This window comes from Aegilops tauschii, chromosome 5 (assembly GCF_002575655.3).
Source record: "Aegilops tauschii subsp. strangulata cultivar AL8/78 chromosome 5, Aet v6.0, whole genome shotgun sequence".
NCBI classification, from domain to species: domain Eukaryota; kingdom Viridiplantae; phylum Streptophyta; class Magnoliopsida; order Poales; family Poaceae; genus Aegilops; species Aegilops tauschii.
The window spans coordinates 384,974,561-384,986,382 of NC_053039.3; positions in this window are offsets into that span (position 1 = coordinate 384,974,561).

An 11,822-nucleotide genomic window follows, 5' to 3' on the forward strand; every position below is an offset into this window, starting at 1 on the left:
TTATGGAGTGCCTACCAAAGATGGCAATACCTAGATCTATCCTTGCTTGTATGCCTAGCTAGGGGCGTTAAACGATAGCGCTTGTTGGGAGGCAACCCAATTTTATTTTTAGTTTTTTGCTTTTTGCTTCTGCTTAGGAATAAATATTTGATCTAGCCTCTGGTTAGATTTTTTATGTTTTAATTAGTGTTTGTGCCAAGTTAAACCTATAGGATCTTCTTGGATGATAGTTATTTGATCTTGCTGAAAATTCTAGAAACTTTCTGTTCACGAAAATAATTGTTAAAAATAACCAGAATGTGATAAAATATTGATTCCAATTGCTGCTGCTAAATAAACAAATTGCCTATGTCGTCCTATTTTGGCTGAATATTTGGAGTTCCAGAAGTTTGCGTTAGTTACAGATTACTACAGACTGTTCTGTTTTTGACAGATTCTGTTTTTCGTGTGTTGTTTGCTTATTTTGATGAATCTATGGCTAGTAAAATAGTTTATAAACCATAGAGAAGTTGGAATACAGTAGGTTTAACACCAATATAAATAAATAATGAGTTCATTACAGTACTTTGAAGTGGTGTTTTGTTTTCTTTCGCTAACGGAGCTCACGAGATTTTCTGTTAAGTTTTGTGTTGTGAAGTTTTCAAGTTTTGGGTAAAAGATTTGATGGATTATGGAACAAGGAGTGGCAAGAGCCTAAGCTTGGGGATGCCCATGGCACCCCAAGATAATCTAAGGACACCAAAAAGCCAAAGCTTGGGGATGCCCCGGAAGGCATCCCCTCTTTCGTCTACTTCCATCGGTAACTTTACTTGGAGCTATATTTTTATTCACCACATGATATGTGTTTTGCTTGGAGCGTCTTGTATGATTTGAGTCTTTATTTTTTAGTTTGCCACAATCATCTTTGCTGTACACACCTTTTGAGAGAGACACACATGATTCGGAATTTATTAGAATACTCTATGCGCTTCGCTTATATCTTTTGAGCTATATAGTTTTTGCTCTAGTGCTTCACTTATATCTTTTAGAGCACGACGGTGGTTTTGTCTTATAGAAACTATTATTCTCTCATGCTTCACTTAGATTATTTTGAGAGTCTTAAACAGCATGGTAATTCGCTTAAATTGGGAAATTAATCCTAATATGTTAGGTATGCAAAACTAGTAAAAAACTTTCTTATGAGTGTGTTGAATACTAAGAGAAGTTTGATGCTTGATGATTGTTTTGAGATATGGAGGTAGTGATATTAAAGTTGTGCTAGTTGAGTAATTGTGGAATTGAGAAATACTTGTGTTGAAGTTTGCAAGTCCCGTAGCATGCAGGTATGGTAAACGTTATGTAACAAATTTGAAACATGAGGTGTTCTTTGATTGTCTTCCTTATGAGTGGCGGTCGGGGACGAGCGATGGTCTTTTCCTACCTATCTATCCCCCTAGGAGCATGCGCGTAGTGCTTGGTTTTTGATGACTTGTAGATTTCTGCAATAAGTATGTGAGTTCTTTATGACTAATGTTGAGTCCATGGATTATGCGCACTCTTACCCTTCCATCATTGCTAGCCTCTTCGGTACCATGCATTACCCTTTCTCACATTGAGAGTTGGTGCAAACTTCGCCGGTGCATCCAAACCCCGTGATATGATACGCTCTGTCACACATAAACCTCCTTATATCTTCCTCAAAACAGCCACCATACCTACCTATTATGGCATTTCCATAGCCATTCTGAGATATATTGCCATGCAACTTTCCACCGTTTCGTTTATCATGACACGTTCATCATTCTCATATTGCTTTGCATGATCATGTAGTTGACATCGTATTTGTGGCAAAGCCACCGTTCATAATTTTTCATACATGTCACTCTTGATTCATTGCCTATCCCGGTATACCGCCGGAGGCATTCATATAGAGTCATACTTTGTTCTAGTATCGAGTTGTAATCATTGAGTTGTAAATAAATAGAAGTGTGATGATCATCATTCATAGAGCATTGTCCAAAAAAAGAGAAAGGCCAAATAAAAAAAGGGAGGCCCAAAAAATATATATAAAAAAGGACAATGCTACTATCCTTTTTTTCCACACTTGTGCTTCAAAGTAGCACCATGATTTTCATGATAGATGGTCTCTTGTTTTGTCACTTTCATATACTAGTGGGAATTTTTCATTATAGAACTTGGCTTGTATATTCCAACAATGGGCTTCCTCAAATGCCCTAGGTCTTCGTGAGCAAGCAAGTTGGATGCACACCCACTTAGTTTCTTTTGTTGAGCTTTTATGCATTTATAGCTCTAGTGCATCCGTTGCATGGCAATCCCTACTCCTTGCATTAACATCAATCGATGGGCATCTCCATAGCCCGTTGATTAGCCGCGTTGATGTGAGACTTTCTCCTTTTTTGTCTTCTCCACATAACCCCCATCATTATATTCTATTCCACCCATAGTGCTATATCCATGGCTCACGCTCATGTATTGCGTGAAGGTTGAAAAGGTTTGACATTACTAAAGTATGAAAAAATTGCTTGGCTTGTCATCGGGGTTGTGCATGATGAGAGCATTCTTGTGTGACGAAAATGGAGCATGACTAAACTATATGATTTTGTAGGGATGAACTTTCTTTGGCCATGCTATTTTGAGAAGACATAATTGCTTAGTTAGTATGCTTGAAGTATTATTGCTTTTATGTCAACATTAAACTTTTATCTTGAATCTTTCGGTTTTGAATATTCATACCACAATTAAGAGGGTTACATTAAAAATTATGCCAAGTAGCATTCCGCATCAAAAATTCTGTTTTTATCATTTACCTACTCGAGGACGAGCAGGAATTAAGCTTGGGGATGCTTGATACGTCTCCAACGTATCTATAATTTTTGATTGCTTCATGCTATATTATATTCTGTTTTGGATGATTAATGGGATTTGTTATACACTTCTATATTATTTTTGGGACTAACCTATTAACCGGAGGCCCAGCCCAAATTGCTGTTTTTTTGCCTATTTCAGAGTTCCGCAGAAAAAGAATATCAAACGGAGACCAAACGGAATGAAACCTTCGGGAACGTGATTTTCGGAACAAACGTGATCCAGAGGACTTGGACCCTACATCAAGAAAGCAACCAGGAGGGCACGAGGTAGGGGGGCGCGCCTACCCCCTGGGCGCGCCCTCCACCCTCGTGGGGCCCACGTTGCTCCACCGACGTACCTCTTCCTCCTATATATACCTACGTACCCCCAAACCAACAGAAGCATCCACGAAAACCTAATTCCACCGCCGCAACCTTCTGTTCCCGTGAGATCCCATCTTGGGGCCTTTTCCGGCGTCCTGCCGGAGGGGGCTTTGATCACGGAGGGCTTCTACATCAACACCATAGCCTCTCCGATGATGTGTGAGTAGTTTACCTCAGGCCTTCGGGTCCATAGTTATTAGCTAGATGGCTTCTTCTCTCTCTTTGGATCTCAATACAAAGTTCTCCACGATTCTCGTGGAGATCTATTCGATGTAATCTTCTTTTGCGGTGTGTTTGTTGAGACCGATGAATTGTGGGTTTATGATCAAGTTTATCTACGAACAATATTTGAATCTCCCCTGAATTCTTTTATGTATGATTGGTTATCTTTGCAAGTCTCTTCGAATTATCAGTTTGGTTTGGCCTACTAGATTGATCTTTCTTGCAATGGGAGAAGTGCTTAGCTTTGGGTTCAATCTTGCGGTGTCCTTTCCTAGTGACAGTAGGGGCAGCAAGGCACGTATTGTATTGTTGCCATCGAGGATAACAAGATGGGGTTTATATCATATTTCATGAGTTTATCCCTCTACATCATGTCATCTTACTTAAAGCGTTACTCTGTTCTTTTGAACTTAATACTCTAGATGCATGCTGGATAGCGGTCGATGTGTGGAGTAATAGTAGTAGATGCAAGCAGGAGTCGGTCTACTTGTCGCGGATGTGATGCCTATATACATGATCATACCTAGATATTCTCATAACTATGCTCAATTCTATCAATTGCTCAACAGTAATTTGTTCACCCACCGTAATACTTATGCTCTTGAGAGAAGCCACTAGTGAAACCTATGGCCCCCGGGTCTATTTTCCATCATATTAATCTTCCAACACTCAGCTATTTTTATTGCCTTTTATTTTACTTTGCATCTTTATTATAAAAATACCAAAAATATCATCTTATCATATCTATGAGATCTCACTTTCGTAAGTGACCGTGAAGGGATTGACAACCCCTTTATTGCGTTGGTTGCGAGGTTTTTATTTGTTTGTGTAGGTGCGAGGGACTTGAGCGTGGCCTCCTACTGGATTGATACCTTGGTTCTCAAAAACTGAGGGAAATACTTACGCTACTTTACTGCATCACCCTTTCCTCTTCAAGGGAAAACCAACGCAGTGCTCAAGAGGTAGCAGAGATCCGGCCGGGGTGTCGCTCACGGCCCCAAACGATGTGAGCAGGGTTCCCAAGCCCACCATCCGGGTGCCACTTGGTACACCGTGCCACTATGCCTAGTCTGTCCCAAGCCCACCTGTACCGGGTGCCACCTTGTAGACTACTAACACTGCCTACAAACACCAGAAACTAGTTGCAACTCCTGGACACAGATCGAGTTGGTTAATAAGCCGAGAGGGGTCGAGTTACCGGAACCCAATGTGTGGTAGTAACTGTTCATGGATCACAAACACAGAACTCAGTTCCTGAGGACGGTTTCAATGAGACAACCCACCATGTACTCCTACATGGCCTCTCACCGCTACCTTTACCAAATCGTGTTCACACACTTAGCTCTCAGCAGTAAGACATGTTCACCACATTCCAATTCATCCCCGATGAATCAGACCTGACACAACTCTAAGCAATAGCAGGCATGACAAACAAGCATGAATGAGTAGGCACATCAGGGCTCAAACAACTCCTACTCATGCTAGTGGGTTTCATCTATTTACTGTGGCAATGACAGGTCATGCAGAGGAAGGGGTTCAACTACCGCAACATGTAACACTTGAAACGTTGTTGTCCTAATGTAGTAAAAGAGAGCAGGAGTGAGAGAGTGGGATTGTATCGGAATGAACAAGGGGTTTTTGCTTGCCTGACACTTCCAAAGATAGTATAGCTCTTCATCGGTGTCATCGAACTCATCGTCGGAGCGAACGTCTACCGAGAGGGAACAACCACCGGCAACAGAGAAAGAACACAATCAATGCAATGCAGCAATATGATGCATGATCATGACATGGCAATATGATGTGTTTTGGGCTAATGCATCTAGCAACCAGATTAAATGAAGTTGGTTTGAACCAAAGGTTCAAATTCAAACTCCATGTAAGGCATTTCAAATGCCATTTATTGATTTGTCCAGCTCAGCAGCTATAAGTTGTTCTAACATGCATGAAAATGCCATAAACAGATTCTTTGGATTTTTCCGATCATTTTTCATATATAAATTATTTCATTTGGAGTTACAGTTTAATTGCTATGATTTTTAGAAGTTTTAACTACTTTATGGAATTTCCTGATATATATAAAATCCAGAAAAATGATTAATTGCGTTAGCATGATGTCATGTGTGCGTCAGCAAGTCAACGGCGCTGACCAGGTCAAACCTGACGTGTGGGGTCCACACTTCAGTGACACAACTAATTAACAGGGGGTTATTGCTAATATAATTAAAAGATTAGGGCACCGGGGCCCACTGTCAGTGTCATTAGGTGGGGGGGGGGGGTTAATTGGTGCTAATTAAACTCCTGGCCTGTGGGGTACACCTGCCAGGCCGGCGAGGTCGTCGCCGGCGACCACGGGACACGGCGGTGTCCGCGTTACAGGCCACGGGGGCGGCGGCTAAGGGCACCGGGGCGTAGCCCGTGCTTGCCCGCATCCACGGGAGGTGACGAGAGGACGCGAGGTGGCCTGAGCTCGCCGGGGAGGAGCTCGCGGCGGCGGCCGGAGTTCGGTGGAGTGCGGGTTTGACGCCACGGGGCACGGCAGGGGCTGCAGGCGGGTGCGTTCGGCTCCTGGGGCTGCAACGAACGCGCTGATGAGCTCAGACGCGGGTGGCAGCAGCTGCGTCCGCGGCGGCGCCTTGGACGGCGGTAGCGAGCTCTCGGGCGCGGCAGGGCTAGCACTAGAGGGCGAGTTTGACTGCGGGGTGAGAGGGGAAAGGCGCAGGTGCTCACGATGATTCTTCTGGTGCAGCTGGGTGGCTCGGGGAAGCGCTGGCGACGACGAACGGGCGATGGCGAGCTCGGTGACCCGAGGAGGAAGAAGACGGTGGTGACGGCGAGGCAGAGCGCCCGGCGACGTGTAGCTGGATGGGGACGAAGAAGAGGTCGTGGCGGAGCTCTGGGGCACGTCGAGCGGCCGAGGGGGAGGCAGTGGCCACGACTACGGCGAACGGCGACGACGGCATCGCTCGGCCACGAGATGCAGAGCGAGAGGGAGGCAGCAGAGGAGGGGATCGACACGGGGAGGGGAAGCAATGGGTCCAGGGGGTGCGTGGCGCTCGTAGCGGCATCGGGGAGGCAGCAGTCAGGCAGGAGGTGGCGGTGCGCGTGCGTGCGCGCCGCGGGCACGCGCCCCTGTCCTCCTGGCGAGAGGAGAGGGACGACTGGCGTGGCCAGTCAACTGGACCGAACTGCTGGGCCGGCTGGTAAGTGGCCCAGGTAAGCCCCTCTCCCCTTTTTTTATTTTGTTTTCTTTTCTATTTCTGTAATTCTGTTTCTGATTTAGTAAAATACTAAACCAATTTATTTTCTTCTGAAAATTAATGTAGGAACTAATTGGATTATTCAGAGCCCCACAGTAAAAATCAGAATTATTGGACATATATTTATAATATATATAGATATAATATATATATATATCCAATGCAAATGTTTACTGGATTAACTCAAATGGCCAAAAATAAATACTTCTGAGCTCCCAAAAATATTGGTTGGAATTTTAATTCTGGCCAATATTATTAGAGAAAAATAGGAACATTTTCTTGGGCCAAATTGAATCAATTTTTATCTTGATCATTTTCAAAATGATTTCTGAGGCTTTCACAAGTCCCCATTTCAAATTCATTGAATTTTAAACATGATGAACACATGACTAGCTAGCCCAGAGCAAACCAGAACTAGGGATGTCACAACTGGCTTTGGCCACACCACCCCTGGTAATCTTGTTGCTTTATCAAAGCATAGTGCCAAGGAAGAGTTTTCTGCTATGGGCAAAGGCAAGTGGAATGCAGACTTGTCAAGCTACGCCCATTTCAACGCCCAAGACATTCATTCTGGCTTCTTAAATCGTCTGTACACAAGCTGCGACTATGAAGCCGGCTTAGTGAACTTGATGAAAGAATGATATGAGGTAACTACCGCTGAACTCTGCATATCTGTTCCTCTTTTGTCCAAATACCAACTCCAGTAGCCCCCAAGGGCCGGTTTATGATATCAATCTAAACCGGGACTTTAGAATACTTCAACTTTGCTTGCGTAGCCCCCAAGGGCCGGTTTAACTTATTAAGATGAACTGGGACTTTAGAATAATAACTTTGTCATTTTCGCCTGTGTAGTCCCCACGGGCCGGTTTATCTTTTCAAGCTGAACCGGGACTTTTACCAATGTTTACTTTGAGCAAATATACATTAGCCCCCAAGTGCCAAGAATAATACTTGCATTGTACTTGGGACTTGCAAAAATTTCTGATAACCAGCAAATAGGCATTAGCCCCCAAGTACCAAGTGTATAACTTGTTATGTACTTGATACTTCGAATATGTACTGCCAACTCATGATATGTCTGTCTCTTATAGGCTGAGCTGAGCAAAAAGGAAGCCCAAACCGCTGATCTTCAAGAAAACATTAAGTCCCAGCAAGCAGAAACCTCGAAAGCTAAAGATGAGCTGAGCAGTGCCTTAGCAGCCATGGAGAAGCTGAAGGAAAATTTCCAGAAGGAGCGGGCGGATTGGGATCTAGAGAAATCCACTTTGCAGAAAAGAGTTGAGGATGCCGAAGCAGCCCTTAAACCGGTGGCAGAAGAGCTGACTGGTTTAAAGCGGCAGATAAATGCCATGACCACTGCTGTGTTTGGTAAATATCCTCACTTTAAGTTTTCAACAAATATTATCCCATCAGCTGCCGGTTTGCTGCTGCTTGTAATGATGCAGGAACTCGCATTACCCATCTGGGCTCTGACATGCAGAAGAAATTGAAGGCTGCCTATACTCTTATAGAGCAATTATATACCGGCGCGCAACAGATCATATGCACTGCTTCTCAAAACAAGCCGCCCCCAACCTTAATCAAGGAAACCTTAGAAAGGGGTTCAATGCTGCCTGCCCGGGTTGAAGAGTTAAAAAGATCGGCTGCAAGGGCAGGTGCTCTGACCGTGCTATCCCGGGCTAAAGCATGGGTGCCTGATCTTGATCCGGTGGATGTGGGTAAAGGGTATCCAAGCTTAAAGGAAGACAGATCAGAGTTTGACAATGATGATCTCCGAGCCATAACCAGGGAAGTGCGTCCACTGGCTTGCCAATTGGCTGGAGAAACTGATCTGTCATACTATCATGCGATTTATGACGTCAACAACAAACGGGTTGCTGCACCAACTCTGGACTCTCAAAATCTTGTCCCGCCAATTCGTAAGCATACCTATGCCCCTGACGTTGAACCATCCACTCTTATAAGCGATGAAGCTGTATTCCAAGACCTAAATGGGATTGATTGGGCAACCATTGACTTCCAGCCACTTGGTAGAGAGGAGGAGGATGAACCGGCGCAAGGTGATCCGTAGCCGTCAAGTCAGCCTGGTGACGAGTCATGATCCGGAGGCCGGTTCAGCCTTCTGCGTACTGCAACACTTGCTGAAAACAATTATCCTTTTGGGCATTAAAGCGCCTTGTAATAGGCTAGTTCAAATACTTGGTCTGCTATGCCATCGCGCATATTTATTTTGCCTGACACTGTTAATCCGCCATGCTTAGGATATATTATGTTCATAATCCATAGCGGTTTATTCAATCTGTTCCTACATACAAGAAGTTGAAAGTGTCCTGGCGGTTTACCGCCGGACGGGTCATGATGCCCAAATATACAGCCAGGGTTTATAACCAAGGCTGTATGTGAAAATAATCAAATATGACATAGATGATACCTGTGACATTGAATCACATCGTTGGTTGGCCAATTTTATTGTAGTAAGAGTGATAACCCCAATCTTGAGTACTGATAACTCCTTCCATATTGTGCCGGTTTATGATAAAACCATACCGGGTTGTGATAAACACCGGATTATCCATATAACACTGGCGACTTGTAGTCGAAACCAGACCGGGTCAAATAAACGCCAGATTATAACTGATCATGCACTGACAACTTGTAGTTGAAAACCAAGCCGGGTCAACAAACGCCGGTTTATCATAAAATATTATAAATCTCATCAAAGGAGAAAAAACTTGGAAAGTAAAAGCATAAAAGAACATGCGAGGCTTTTCATGGGCTGCCAGACCCAAAATCGAGGCTTTTCATGGGCTGCCAGGCCACTGAGTTAAACCATTTTACAAAGCCTTTTAAGATGGACCTCACATTAACCAATCGTCGTTTTAACTTTGACAAGTTCAAGGTCTATGAGATTGACTTGTCAAACATTCGGCGGGTCATACCAGGATTACCTGGACGGAGTGGCTTACTTAAAGAAGGCAGGATAACCCGGGGTTTTAGGTGAATACACCTGGCTTCCAAGCCTGGCTTGATAGCCTATTATAAGGGTGTAGACTCTTTGTTCTTTGAGAAGCAGAGAGCCCCCAAGCAATATTCTGAGCTGTGCTCAGTGGGTGCCTATGTTTGAGTTGTGCCTTTGCAATACTCTCTTTGGCACCTAAGTTATTTCCTTTTGGCCTTAAGCCGATCAAGAGGTGTAGCTATGGTTCGAATACGACCAAGCCCCCAAGTGATTTCCCTGGTGGCCTTACGCCCATCAAGAGGTGTAGCTATGGTTCGAATACGACCAAGCCCCCAAGTGATTTCCCTGGTGGCCTTATGCCGATCAAGAGGTGTAGCTATGGTTCGAATACGACCAAGCCCCCAAGTGATTTTTTATATATGCGGCGGTATAAGCCGGATCAATGGGTAAACAGGATTCCGCTTTATAAACAGAAGCCCCTATGTCACCACACATAATTGAAGAAAAAAACAGATACCCCGCTTTAGCTGAGGCGCCGGTTTATTAACTTGACTATAATATATACATTGTCATAATTATGTACATAAGAAGAGCCTGTGGCTCAAGTATAGTAAGGCCGAAGATGAGCGATATTCCATGGCCGGTTGGTCTCCTCCTCTGATTTACGTGAGTCTTTATGCTCTCGAACATCGATAAGGTAGTATGACCCGTTATGCAGATTCTTGCTGACCACAAAGGGCCCTTCCCAAGGCGGGGATAACTTGTGCATATCAGTCTGATCCTGGATGAGTCGGAGCACCAGATCGCCTTCTTGAAAAGTTCTGGTTCTAACCCGGCGGCTATGATAGCGACGCAGATCTTGCTGGTAAATCGCCGAACGAGCTACTGCCATGTCACGCTCCTCATCTAACAGGTCAAGTGCTTCCTGTCGTGCCTTCACATTATCAGCTTCAACATAAGCCGCCACACGAGGCGAGTCATGACGGATGTCACTAGGGAGAACCACCTCTGCTCCATAAACCATGAAAAAAGGCGTGTAACCCGTAGATCTGTTGGGCGTGGTATTGATGCTCCATAACACAGAAGGTAACTCCTCCACCCAACAACCTAACATCCGTTGTAAAGGAACCATGAGCCGGGGCTTGATGCCTCTCAGGATCTCTTGATTGGCTCTCTCCGCTTGACCATTAGACTGGGGGTGAGCCACTGATGATACGTCAAGCCGGATGTGCTCACGTTGACAAAATTCTTTCATAGCACCCTTGGACAGATTAGTGCCATTATCAGTTATAATGCTGTGTGGAAAGCCAAACCGGAAAATCACCTTCTTGATGAATTGAACCGCCGTAGCTGCATCACACTTACTGACTGGCTCTGCCTCCACCCACTCAGTGAACTTATCAACCGCCACCAGAAGGTGGGTCTTCTTATCCTTAGATCTCTTAAAGGGCCCGACCATATCCAGCCCCCAAGTCGCAAACGGCCAAGTGATTGGAATCATCCTCAACTCTTGAGCCGGTACATGAGCGCGCCGTGAGAATTTTTGACAGCCATCACACTTTTTGACCAAGTCCTCAGCATCGGCATGAGCCATCAGCCAATAGAAACCGTGACGAAAGGCCTTGGCTACCAGAGACTTTGAACCAGCGTGGTGACCACAATCTCCTTCGTGGATCTCACGCAAAATCTCACGGCCTTCTTCAGGAGATACACAACGCTGAAACGCCCCCGTCACACTGCAATGATGTAATTCTCCATTGACAATAGTCATTGACTTGGACCGCCGGATTATCTGCCTGGCCAAAGTTTCATCCTCCGGTAACTCGCCCCGGTTCATATACGCCAAATACGGGACCGTCCAATCTGGGATGACATGAAGAGCCGCCACCAGCTGAGCCTCCGGATCAGGAACAACTAAATCCTCCTCTGTAGGTAGCTTGACCGACGGGTTATGTAAAACATCCAGGAAAGCATTGGGTGGAACCGGTTTACGTTGGGAACCCAAACGGCTTAAAGCGTCCGCCGCTTCGTTCTTTCGCCGGTCCACATGGTCAACCTGATAACCTTTGAAGTCACCAGCAACAATATCCACCTCTCGACGATATGCTGCCATGAGTGGGTCCTTGGAATCCCAAGTACCAGATACTTGTT